The following is a 12685-nucleotide window of genomic DNA, read 5'->3' as shown; positions in this document are numbered from 1 at the left end:
GTGTTGATGTTCACATGGGTTTCGGTCCTTTTGAAGGTCATATGCAGATGTCTCAGAGTTTGGTTTTTATTTTGATTTGTCTCTTTGTAAAACATTTATATGAATATCAACAAACTACGTTACCTTTAATTTTGACATTCGTTATCTGAAAACAAAATTTTTCAGTTTTTATATTTCATTTTTGGTCTAGTTTTACGGTTAGAAAATATAGATGATTTGCGAATTTGGACGTAAGTTGAAAAAGAAACGATGACCAATCCGCTTTCACATATATTATTTTACAGAGATAAACGACGGGTGTAACATCTAAAAAAAGATCTACTTACTCTCCAGGAACACCTTATATAAACACCGTTTTGGTAGAGTTTGAGTTGCTCAGTCTTCGCTTTTTCAAGTTGTTTGTCTTTTTGTCGTCATTTCGTATTTGTTTATCGCGTGTTTTTGTTAGTCCTGTCTAATGAATTTTGCAAGTCTTTCCATATTTTTACAACTGAACATATATGGCATACAAACGTGCCTGTTGTCGATATCTATTAACTAACCAACGTCGGAGATTCATAACCGAATAAATATTTGTTATGTTCGTAACGACGGTAGCATTTAATAACAAGGAACGGTTCACCCCTAGGAAACCTAATAACAACCCTGAATTTAAATGAGAATGGCAGATGTTTTACTCCACCATATTATGTAGGGCCTTTTTGCAAGGCAAGAACCTGTAATTCCGTGGTTGTGGTGTGGTTCTGTGCATCATATTTGTTTTTCGTGAATTTTTGTTTACATTTAGAATACTTTTAGTTTTCCCGTTTGAATTGTGCAATTGACAACCATAATTAAACAGTAATTTAAATAACACTCTTGTTTGAAATCATCCCTTCGTGAATTTGACGGACGCCATCACGAGTTTGTTGACCGTTATGGAATAACCGTTTCACTTATGATATCGGATATGTTCCTTACGTCGTAATTACAATCCCACGCCCTTTCATAAATGTGACCTACCGAATTAGACTATTTATCGGATTTGTTATAACATAAGCAACACAACGGGTACCACATTTGGAGCAGGATCTGCCTACCCTTCCGGAGCACCTGAGATCACCCCTAGTTTTTGGTGGGGTTTGTGTTGCTTATTCTTTAGTTTTCTATGTTGTGTCATGTGTTCTAATGTTTGTCATGCAGGATCAATCTGTTTTATTGTAATGTTCTTTACTCACTTATGCTTATGAGGAGGTGGACGTGAGATTTCAAGCAGAATAAATCTGTTTTATTGTATTGTTCTTTACTCACTAATGAGAAGGTGGAAGTGATATTTCAAGCAGGATAAATCTGTTTTATTGTATTGTTCTTTACTCACTAATGAGAAGGTGGAAGTGATATTTCAAGCAGGATCAATCTGTTTCATTGTATTGTTCTTTACTCACTAATGAGAAGATGGAAGTGATATTTCAAGCAGGATAAATCTGTTTTATTGTATTGTTCTTTACTCACTAATGAGAAGGTGGAAGTGAGATTTCAAGCAGAATAAATCTGTTTTATTGTATTGTTCTTTACTCACTAATGAGAAGGTGGAAGTGATATTTCAAGCAGGATCAATGCCGTGGTTTCATATATGCAGGACTACAGGTAAATTATTTCGAGGCAATGTCGTGGTCATGTACATGTAGGTCTACATGTTAGTTATGTCGGGAGAAATGTCGCGGTTTCATATATATTTATGTAGGACTACCGGTTAGGTATGTCGGGAGCAATGCCGTGGTTTCATATATGTATGACTACGGGTTAGTAATGTCGGGAGCAATGCCGTGGTTTCATATATGTAGGACTACAGATAAGGTTATGTCAGGAAAATGTCGCGGTTTTATATATGAAGTTCTACGGGTTAGTCATATAGAGAGCAATGTCGTGGTTTCATATATGAAGTTCTACAGGTTATTTATGTCGGGAAAAGTAGTGCAGCTATATATATGTAGGACTACAGGTTAGTTATGTCGGGAGCAATGTCGCGGCTATATATATGTATTACTACAAATACGTTATATCTAGAACAATGTCGCGGCTATATATATATATATATATATATATATATATATAGGACTACCGGTTAGGTATGTCGGGAGTAATGATGCAGCTATGTATATGTAGTACTACAGGTTATGTATGTTGGGAGCAATGTTTCAGCTATAAAAATGTAGGACTACAGGTTAGTTATGTCGGGAGCAATGTCGCGGCTATAGATATGTACGACTACAGGTTAGGTATGTCGGGAGTAATGTCGGAGCTATATATATGTAGGACTACAGGTTAGTTATATCGGGAGCAATGTCGGGGCTATATATACGTAGGACTACAGGTTAGGTATGTCAGGAGCAATATTGCGGCTATATATACGTAGGACTACAGGTAAGGTATGTCGGGAGCGATGTTGCGGTTATGTATATTCAGGACTGCAGGTTAGGTATGTTTGGAGCAATGTTGCAGCTATATAAATGTAGGACTATTGAGTAGGTATTTCGAGAGGAACGTCGCAGCTTAATAAATGTACAACTTTAGGTTATTAATGTCGGGACTAATGTAGCGGCTATATATATGAATGACTAAATGTAAGTAACGTCGGGAGAATTACCGCGACTCAATATATGTAGGTTTACAGTTTAGTAATTTCGGAAGCAATGTCGCCAGGTTACTAACGGAATTGACAACAATAAGGAAAACGATACTTGTAGCTGACTATGCGGTATGGGCTTTTCTCATTGTTGAAGGCCGTACGGTGACCTATAGTTGTTAATGTTTGTATCATTTTTGTCTAGTGTGGATAGTTGTCTCATTAGCAATCATACCACATCTTCTTTTTTATACTTGTAGACAATTTATGATTATTTTGCATGAGATAAAAAGCTTTTGTAAATCTGGTTTCCTTAATTCATTATTTAAGGGGGATTTGTTAGAGTAATATCATTTCGGTCAAAAATGAAAACAGTTAACTTCTATAAGGATCAATAACATTGTTTACAAAAAAATATTGGACCGAGGACAACAACAAAGATAAATATCTTAAATGGAAATAGGGAATGTGCGAAAGTGACAACGCCCAGCCTAACATTTCCATACTTAAATGTTTTTCGGTGTTATAAATTTTTCTTATCAGTTATATCATGTTATATAAAAAAAAAGATTTTTAACTTTTTTATCCCTTTTGCAAAATGCATACTTTTTTTTTATTTGAACGGAGAAGTTACAAAACTTGTAATTCATAATTTATCAATATATTACAAAGTTTTTTTATGTGAAAAGTAATAAAACTTCATTTCTAAACTTATGAGACCAACTTCAGCTCATTCGGATGAGTATATCTATATTTTTAGCAATTTATAAACATTGCTATGAAATTCATTGAATTTCCGGATTTTTAATTCCTTACCGATACACAGTATTATTACTTTTGATTGATTTACCTGTAGGGAAAACGGTAGTATTTAATTTTCCCAGCATTAGGTTGGCCTTTTGTGGACCCAAGACTGGTGAATGAAGTCAAATTAGGAGCGCTGTGATTGGATGTAAGGGTACAATATATTTTTTTATTTATCTATGAATAACTACAGTGTGTAAATTTATAATATAAATTTTAAAACCTATTGAAATATTTTCTAGAGAATTATTCGAAAAGGCTTCCAAAATTTCATAAATTTGGTGCAAAATGGACGGTGGGCATGGATAACATAAACCAGCTCCGTTGGAAATGGGTCATGATACTATTTGGCTTCAATTTTTAAAATACAGTAATAAAGTTCTAACACCACACATAACTGTTTTATCCAGGTTTTTATTATAAAAACTGGTAAATTTAGAAAATGTTAGTATTGTCGCCTATGGCAGAATAAATAGTACCGTTTTCCCTATACTCAAGATACTAAGGGAAATCAAAATCAATCAGACTTCAGTCATATCATACTATTTTGAAGCATTTGATAAGAACATTTGATTTTAATCGCAAAGAATAGAAATTTTTATCTGAGAACAGTACTGTGTTGAGAAAAGTGCTGAGTCATCATTATAAGTCAAATTGATGGGTACTGATATAAAACTTTATTCTAGGGTGCAAATATTAACTATATTGTATAAACTGCACCAAACTATTGTTCTTTTGTATTTTCTTTTCACCTTTCGCAAAGATTAATTCAATTCGAAAACCCAGAATTCAAGTCGCGACAAATATTTTTAACTGAAATATTTGCCTTTTTTGCTGTGTAATTCCCTAAATGTTTCAATTGGGTATTTCCCTTGACACAATCTATTAAAATTGGATATTGTCTGGTTAAGTTTGTACTGTTTATATAGTAAGGCAGTATTTGGTCATACTAGAAGCATTTTCACTGTTAGAATTGCTCATCTAAGAAAAAAAGAGGCCCACTTGAGGCTAAATTTAGATAGAATTTATACTCTCCTGTGTAAAGAATTGCTCACATTGTTGGCAATTCATGCAGCAAATATTTCAATAGTGCTTCATTTTGTAGTTTCTATCTTTTATTATATCAGGCACATATAAGTTGTCCTTTTGTACTGTTTAAAAGGACTTTTGTTGGAATTTAATACTCCCAAGGGACATAATTCAGCTTTTTCATAGATTAATACAGACAACAAAGGCAACTTTACAGCTGAGTATTTTGCAGATTTAATGTTTTAAGTGTCTAATATCCTTGTTTTTATCATCTCAAGACAGAATTATGGATTTTATAACATTCTCTGAAATTTTGAACCACAATATGGCATATACTAAAGCATGGACTGGAGATTAGTATGACAAATCTTCAATTTGTGCTTATGTTGTAAATTTTGGATAAAATGTATACAAATTGAATGGAACTGTCATTTTTATCTGTTTAAATGGAAATGTTTATTATTCTTTTTAGATAAGATAAGATATAGATGGATACAGGTTGTTTGTTAAGTCTTATCTGAAAGAAGTAGAGAAAGAGGTAAACCAGCGTTTAGGGGTGGGGACATACAATTATCCATGTTTCTTTAAGCTATGGGGACATAAAAGTATTAGTTATAGTCAAGGTTTCCACAATAACCCAGTATTGCATTGATGGTGTCATAAGAATTCTTTATAGCTTTGTGTCACAGTATAGGGAAAACGGTAGTATTTAATTTTCCCAGCATTAGGTTGGCCTTTTGTGTACCCAAGACAGGTGAAGGAAGTCAAATTAGGAGCGCTGTGATTGGATGTAAGGGTACAATATATTTTTTTTTATTTATCTATGAATAACTACAGTGTGTAAATTTATAATATAAATTTTAAAACCTATTGAAATATTTTCTAGAGAATTATTCGAAAAGGCTTCCAAAATTTCATAAATTTGGTGCAAAATGACGGTGGGCATGGATAACATAAACCAGCTCCGTTAGAAATTGGTCATGATACTATTTGGCTTCAATTTTTAGAATACAGTAATAAAGTTCTAACACCACACATAACTGTTTTATCCAGGTTTTTATTATAAAAACTTGTAAATTTAGAAAATGTTAGTAATGTCGCCTATGGCAGAATAAATAGTACCGTTTTCCCTGTATGAATCACATCAACATTTTGTCATAGTATTTTTCGTAGTTGTTCCTTTTCAAAGTCGTTTTATTAATATTTTTGTATTATAGGGTTATTAAACATTGTTAGTGTTTAATTGTTACTTATTAATTTTGAGTCAAATGGTTATTAAAATGTGTTTTTACTTTGACAAATTAATAGGTCTTTTATAATTTAAATGTTGAATTGGTACGGATAAGTTGTTTATCTGTAAAATGTCTACTTTTAGTAGCCCATTGAAGCTTACGGCTTCGCAAGCTAAAATTCGCCGTATGTCAAACCAGTGGAATCTTTGTATTATACGTGAAGTTTCAACAGTGGAAAAACTGTCCTCTTTATCTACGAAAGGACAGCAAACACTTTTAGATGCTGTGAATACAAGAAAAGATGACGTGTTCCGTCGACTTCATGATGAATATAGTTCACTTGCAGATGTAGATATTGAAAGATTGTGTTATCACAAATCTTGTTACAAATCCTACACTAGTAGAGTCAATTTAGAAAAGTTTGTAATGCCTGATGTTAACAACCTTGAAGACACTTCCAATGCGAATCAACCATGTTGTTCCCATCTTGTTCAGACCAGATCAATGTTCACGCCGTTTGATTGGACTACTTGCATTTTCTGTAAGCACAAGTCGTATTAGCGCGACAAAAACCTAATTCACTTAAAAAGTGATGAAAGACTACAAAAAATAAGTGAATTAGCAGACCGTAAACGTGATTTAGAGTTGAAGTCACTTCTTTTTTCGGAAGAATTTAAATCTAAAGCTCTTTACCACAGAGCTTGCATTGCTAATTATTTACTTAGCATTCCAAAGAAAGAAAAATGTAATAATGAGGTGGACATTTCTGTACATGACAAGGCTTTTCAATCCTTCGTTGGTCACATAAATGAAGACTTTCTTATTCACAAAAAGGCATACTTAATGTCTTTTATTTTAGAAAAATACTGTTTCTTCTTACCTCCCGAATTAAAAACGAGATATACTTCAGCCAAACTTCAACGAAGGCTAGAAAAGCATAATGGAAATTCTATCGTCATTCAGACATAGAAAGGGCAGGGAAGATCCAATATAGTATTCAGCAGTTCTATATCAATTGCCGAAGCCATTCAAGCAGCTAGCCATTTAAAATGTGAGTTAAAACTTTCGGAAATTGAAGCTGTAGTTGAAATAGGATCTATAATTGAAGACCAGACTTTACATGCAGCCGCTTCAATAATCCGTGCAATTGCAGTCCTTAGATATATCAAATGAGACTTACCCAACACCATCTGAAATATCGTTGTCTTATTCTACACAGCACACTCCTTGCTTATTAACAAAGTTTTTGTTGTGAATTATTGATGATAAGTCATACAATGGAGAGGGTAATGTTTCTGACCTTCCTGTCGATGTGATGCGTAAAGTCCTTGCAATAGCCGAATGTATTGTTTCATTGAATAAAGGCATTTTTATCCCATTTCATTTTGGTTTGGCATTACAACTCCACCCTGAGTTTGGTTCCAAAAACCTGATTGAAAATCTAAATTCACATGGCTTTTGTTCATCATACTCAGAAGTACGAAGATATATCTGACTAGTCTAGCAAATTTTGAAATAGGCAGAATCCAAGACACATCATATTTACCTAATGGGATTGCTTCTTTTAAAGAAGGTGGTCATATTATTCAGGAGGGGCTGATTATATTGATATAAATGCTGAAACTATAGATGGTAAGAATACCTTTCACTCAATGGCTAGAGCTGTCTTTCAGTATCAAAATGACACATCCAACGCAAGTATTAGTTCCATTAAGGTTAAACGTGGACCAGAAAGATCTCTGACGTTGGATGATTCTAATATAAAACTTATGGCATGCTTACCTTACGACAAGCCCAAAGAACGTTATGGCCCCCCTCGATATGCAGATGCTTATGACAAGATTGTGTCGAGCTTTATTTATTCAAGACAAGATGTTGCTGACATGTCTTGGGTATTCCTTCGAATACTGTCGAGACGCAGCATTGATCCTATTCCTATTTCTGTAGAAAGTAATGAACAAATTGACCCATTTTGGACCGGTTTCTACAAAAGATTATCTGAATCAAAATATGAATTTACGTTTGTAGCCTATGCTCCGGTCATTGACGCCAAACCTAGCGACATGGCAACAGTATTCATTCGGTGTATGCAGATGCCAATTTTTTTTCGAATGATAGAAAAGGTCATCTGACACTGATGTGTTAGTGCTCTGTGTCCACTATTTTCCTAAACTTGAAAATACAGAGGAGATGTGGTTCCAAACTGGGTCAGTATCAAATTTGAAAGATTTGAAGGCGTTTTCTACCTGTTCACGATATATGTCGCTCACTTGAACCCTCAATCTGTAATTTACTGCCAGCCACACATGCCCTCACAGGATGCGATACGACTTTTTCTTTTTTTGGTCTCGGAAAGAAGTCTATGTACAAACTTTTGCAGAAAAGTGCAGACAATTTCCAATCCCTTCAGATAGGTTTTTCAACGGGAGATCAGGAATCCGCCATTCATAATGGACGCAAATTTGTTGCTTTGTTATACGATCCGAAGAGGAAATTCAGTGATTTACATAAAGACCTGAACAAGTTAAGGGTGAAATTTACCACAACAAAAGATATGAATCTTGTTAGATTACCCCCATGTGAGTCGTCCTTTTTACAACACATCCTCCGTGCAATGTTACAGACGCAAGTTTGGATGCATTCACACATTGCAAAACTAGCAACCAGACAGCCCAAAAACTCTGGTTGGCAAGAGGGTAAAAATGGTTTACTACCGATTTTGTTTGAAGGACCTATGTCAGCAGATTTCCTTCAAGACCCTTATTTGCACATGCAAGGGTAAAAAGGCTTGCGATAAAAATTGTGTCTGCAACCAGCAAAATCTAGGTTGTACAACTATTTGTTTGTGTGAAGGTTCTTAGAGTTGTAGAAACTATCTTACTCACATTCAAATTAGTGAAGAAGATGACGATGAAAATGGCGTCTGAGTGAATCATGTAAAGCTGTATATATTCATGACAATATTTTTAACAAAATGATTACAGTTGGTTTCTTTTTTTTTAATTTTTATTCTTTTTTTTTATTCAACAACAGTTGGTTTCTTTGTGGTTAATATCACTTCGACTATGCGATTATTTGAACCTGTGTATTTTGTTTGGTTCTTTGTTTTTGTGTATGTTTTGTTTTGCATTTGCAACTGCCCTTTATGACTGACCACTTTTTAATAGTTTTATGGGTTTCATGTATGCATAGCTGTCCTGCAATAAGGGAAAGTTTGTTTTTCTATCCGTACAATATGTATTTTTATTGGAGTACACATAACAATGACGCATTGGAATTAATTGTTTCGATCTCATTCACATACCTTTGGTGAAATATTTGCCACTGACAAATGGCATATACCATACCAGAAGCATAATTTACTCTCTTTTAATTTGAAAAAAAGTATAAATCAGAAATACATCGTAAAATGTATATGTGAAGAAAAAAATACCAATTAAAGGTCATAAACATGTTTATCTTGTGTGTAAATATTGTTGCTGATCTGAATTTTCTTCAAAATCGCCATTTTTTTTAATCTTTTTAATTTTTTTTTGGATAGTGAATTGTTACAGTTTATTGCTTTATTTGAGAAGTCAATTTTGTTTAATAACGCAAATGTGATATTATTTTTTTTATTGTTCATAACCCCGTGTGCAATCGATGTTCTTCGGTGAAAAAATCGACCACTGGACTTTAACCCCAAATTAAAAAAAAATGCACCATATTTCGATTTTACGACCAGGCAAACATTAAACTTTAACCATTTCTCTATCCAAAAATGTATAATTTAGCCTGCAGGTAGGGTGGTCCATTAAAGTTGAAAATTCATCGACTTTGTCACTCCACTACTAGTAGAGAATGTTTCTGTGGCAACGAACTGAATGTCAACAGGTATCCACCTAAACAAGAATCGGAATGCAATCGTGCATGTTCCGGAGAAAGTACCAGGAAGTGTGGAGGAACTTGGAGGATGTCTATCTATACAGGTATAGACCCTTTTTTATTTACTGAATGTGTTTTGTGTTAAAAATAGACAAACTGGATATAGCATTCTTTGATTATGGACTTCTGTTGACGCACAATTTCAAAATATAAAAATATAGCATTAAAGGAGTGGACAGACAATCAACGAATCGAAGATAAGACAAATCACATTCGAAAAAAATGGGCAAAGTAGTATACAGCTGTTAGAAAATCATAAATCAATTGAGAGAATAAAACTATGGGTTTCAAACTAACTGAGGGAAACACATCAACTTTAAGAGGAAAAACACGAAACAACAGAAACACTGAAGTGCAACTAAACAAAATACAAGGACAAAGCAACACTCGAAGAAACTATAGGGTTAACAACTGCTAATTTCCTGACTTGGTAAAATACATACATAAGTAAGCAATGCCTGTTGTTGTGTAATATGCTAGATACTATGTGTGCTTCTATGTTAAATATTTGTTTAATTTTGATTTGATTGAGATTGTGACTCAGTCATGACTGCTGTACCCCTTTGTTTACATTTATAGCTATTATATGTCTGTTTTGTTTTGTTTTAAATATAATGGAATGTAATGTGAATATCATACAAGTGAGAGGTTCAGCACTTTAAAACCAATATCAATCCATTTTACGTTTGGAAACGAATGTACAAAGTCTGGAATATGACAGTTGTTGTCCATTTGTACAATGTGTTTTATCATTTAATTTTACTTTTTAATTAGGGACTTTCCGTTTTGAATTTATTTCGGAGTTTTTGAAGTTACTTTTCACTAGTACTGTAAGTGGTAATTTAAGTATCGAGTAAATGTACTATTTCATGTATAATATCTTGCTATTTATTTTTATTTCAGTGAATATTTAAGTTTACAGAAACATAGGAAAACATCCTGCAGTTGAAGATCTGTTTACAGACTTTGCTGCAAATGTTTAAATACTTTGTAAAGACATTATTAATTAAAACAAGACATCATTTAAAGTTGATTTTACTTTTTAATTTGTTAAAAGCTAAACAAATAGTACATAAAAACGTTCCTTTCCACAAAAAACTAGGGGTGATCTCAGGTGATCTAGAAGGGCAGGCAGATATTGCTCCATATGTGGCACCCTTCGTGTTGCTTATGTGATAACAAATCCGGTGAAAAGTCTAATTCGGTAGGTCACATTCATAAAAGGGAAGGGACGTACGGAACATATCCGATATCATTTGTGAAACGGTTATTCCATAACGGTCAACCAACTCGTGATGGCGTCCGTAAAATTTACGAAGGGATGATTTCAACTTCACCATTTGGGACTCTTGGTTTTATAGCTTCCTTGTGAGCAAGAAAATCAAGAAAATCGTGCTATAAAATGCAATCACGGGAATATCGTATCAATTGGGAGATATATACCCCGTATGGAGGTGCTTCTGGAATGTTGCTACTTAGAAATGGAAATTTCACAATTGGAAAGCTGAAATCCTCTCTTTTGTCGTAAAGTTTTGTTAGCAACCGACCCTCATTGTCAATTTCTAGATGGTAGTCAAGATATGAGGCCGACTTAACTGTATCTGATGTATCCATTCAAAATTATCTCTTGTTCGATTGGATAGATGCGTTCAATATTGTCACCATGTTTTGAAATAGTTAGTTAGTAAACATCAAATTGAGAATGGAAATGGGGAATATGTCAAAGAGACAACAACTCGACCAGAGAAAAAAACAACAGCAGAGGGTCATCAACAGGTCTTCAATGTAGCGAGAAATTCCCGCACCCGGAGGCGTCCTTTAGCTGGCCCCTAAACAAATATATACAGTTCAGTGATAATGAACACCATACTAATTTCCAAATTGTACACAAGAAACTAAAATTAAAATAATACAAGACTAACAAAGGCCAGAGGCTCCTGACTTGGGACAGGCGCAAAAAATGCGGCGGGGTTAAACATGTTTGTGAGATCTCAACCTCCCCCTATACCTCTAGCCAATGCAGAAAAGTAAACGCATAACAATACGCACATTAAAATTCAGTTCAAGGGAAGTCCGAGTCTGATGTCAGAATATGTAACCAAAGAAAATAAACAAAATGACAATAATACATAAATAACAACAGACTACTAGCAGTTAACTAACATGCCAGCTCCAGACTTCAATTAAACTGACTGAAAGATAATGATTTCATCATATGATCGTCTATATAGCGAAAAGTAAAGTTAAAGGATAATGTTAACTTCTTATCTTTCTTCCTTATAATGTGTCTTTCTATGTTGTGATGTTGCTCTATAAATTCAGATAAGGGTGAAAGATTGTATTCATTTAAACATTTAAAACCGATGCATTTGTTTGCACCTATCGAACGTCAGGAATCTGCTGTTCAGTAGTTATCGTTTGCTGTGTATCATACGTGATTCTCGTTTTTCATTTTTATATAGATTAGATTGTTGCTTTGCCCGTTTGAATGGTTTAACACTGGTAATTAATGGGACCCTTAATAGCTTGCTGTGGAAGGAAAGCCAAGGCTCTGTGTTAAAGACCGTTCTTTGACCAATAATGGTTTACCTTTAAGAAAATGTGACTTAGATTTAGAGTTGACTCATTGCCACTCATACATCATCTTCGTATATCTACAAACGGTTGTTTGTTTTCTGTTCCAATGGTTTTACACTAGTAATGTATGGATCCCTTTATAGCTTGCAGTGGCGGGTGAGCCAAAGCTCATTGTTGAAGAACGTTCTTAGACCAATAATAGTTTACTTTTTTAGAAAATTTGATTTAGATGTAGAGTTGTCTTATTGGCATTCATACCACATCTTCGTATCTACAGACGGTTGTTTTTTTCTGTTACAATGGTTTTATACTAGTTATCTATGGGGCCCTTTATAGCTTGTAATTGCAGGTGAGCCAAGGCTCCGTGTTAAAGACCGTTCTTTGACCAATAATGGATTACTTTTTAGAAAATGTTACTTAGATTTAGAGTTGTCTCATTGACACTCATACCACATTTTCTAATATGTGCGAAGTACAAATTCGTAAACAATCGATGTTTTTCTAAACATGAAAT

The 12685-nt window shown here is 34.1% G+C and overlaps 1 protein-coding gene across 1 annotated transcript in view; it reads right to left on the bottom strand.

Moving 5' to 3' along the window:
• LOC143046352 (glutamate receptor-like) overlaps positions 1-12685 on the bottom strand; it is a 244169-nt gene that overhangs the window by 48076 nt on the left and 183408 nt on the right. The gene's annotated exons all lie outside the window — the stretch shown is intronic.

This window comes from Mytilus galloprovincialis, chromosome 9, assembly GCF_965363235.1.
Source record: "Mytilus galloprovincialis chromosome 9, xbMytGall1.hap1.1, whole genome shotgun sequence".
Taxonomy (NCBI): Eukaryota; Metazoa; Mollusca; class Bivalvia; order Mytilida; family Mytilidae; genus Mytilus; species Mytilus galloprovincialis.
Note: the sequence above shows the minus strand (reverse complement) of the source record. Positions and strands in the feature narration are given on the sequence as shown.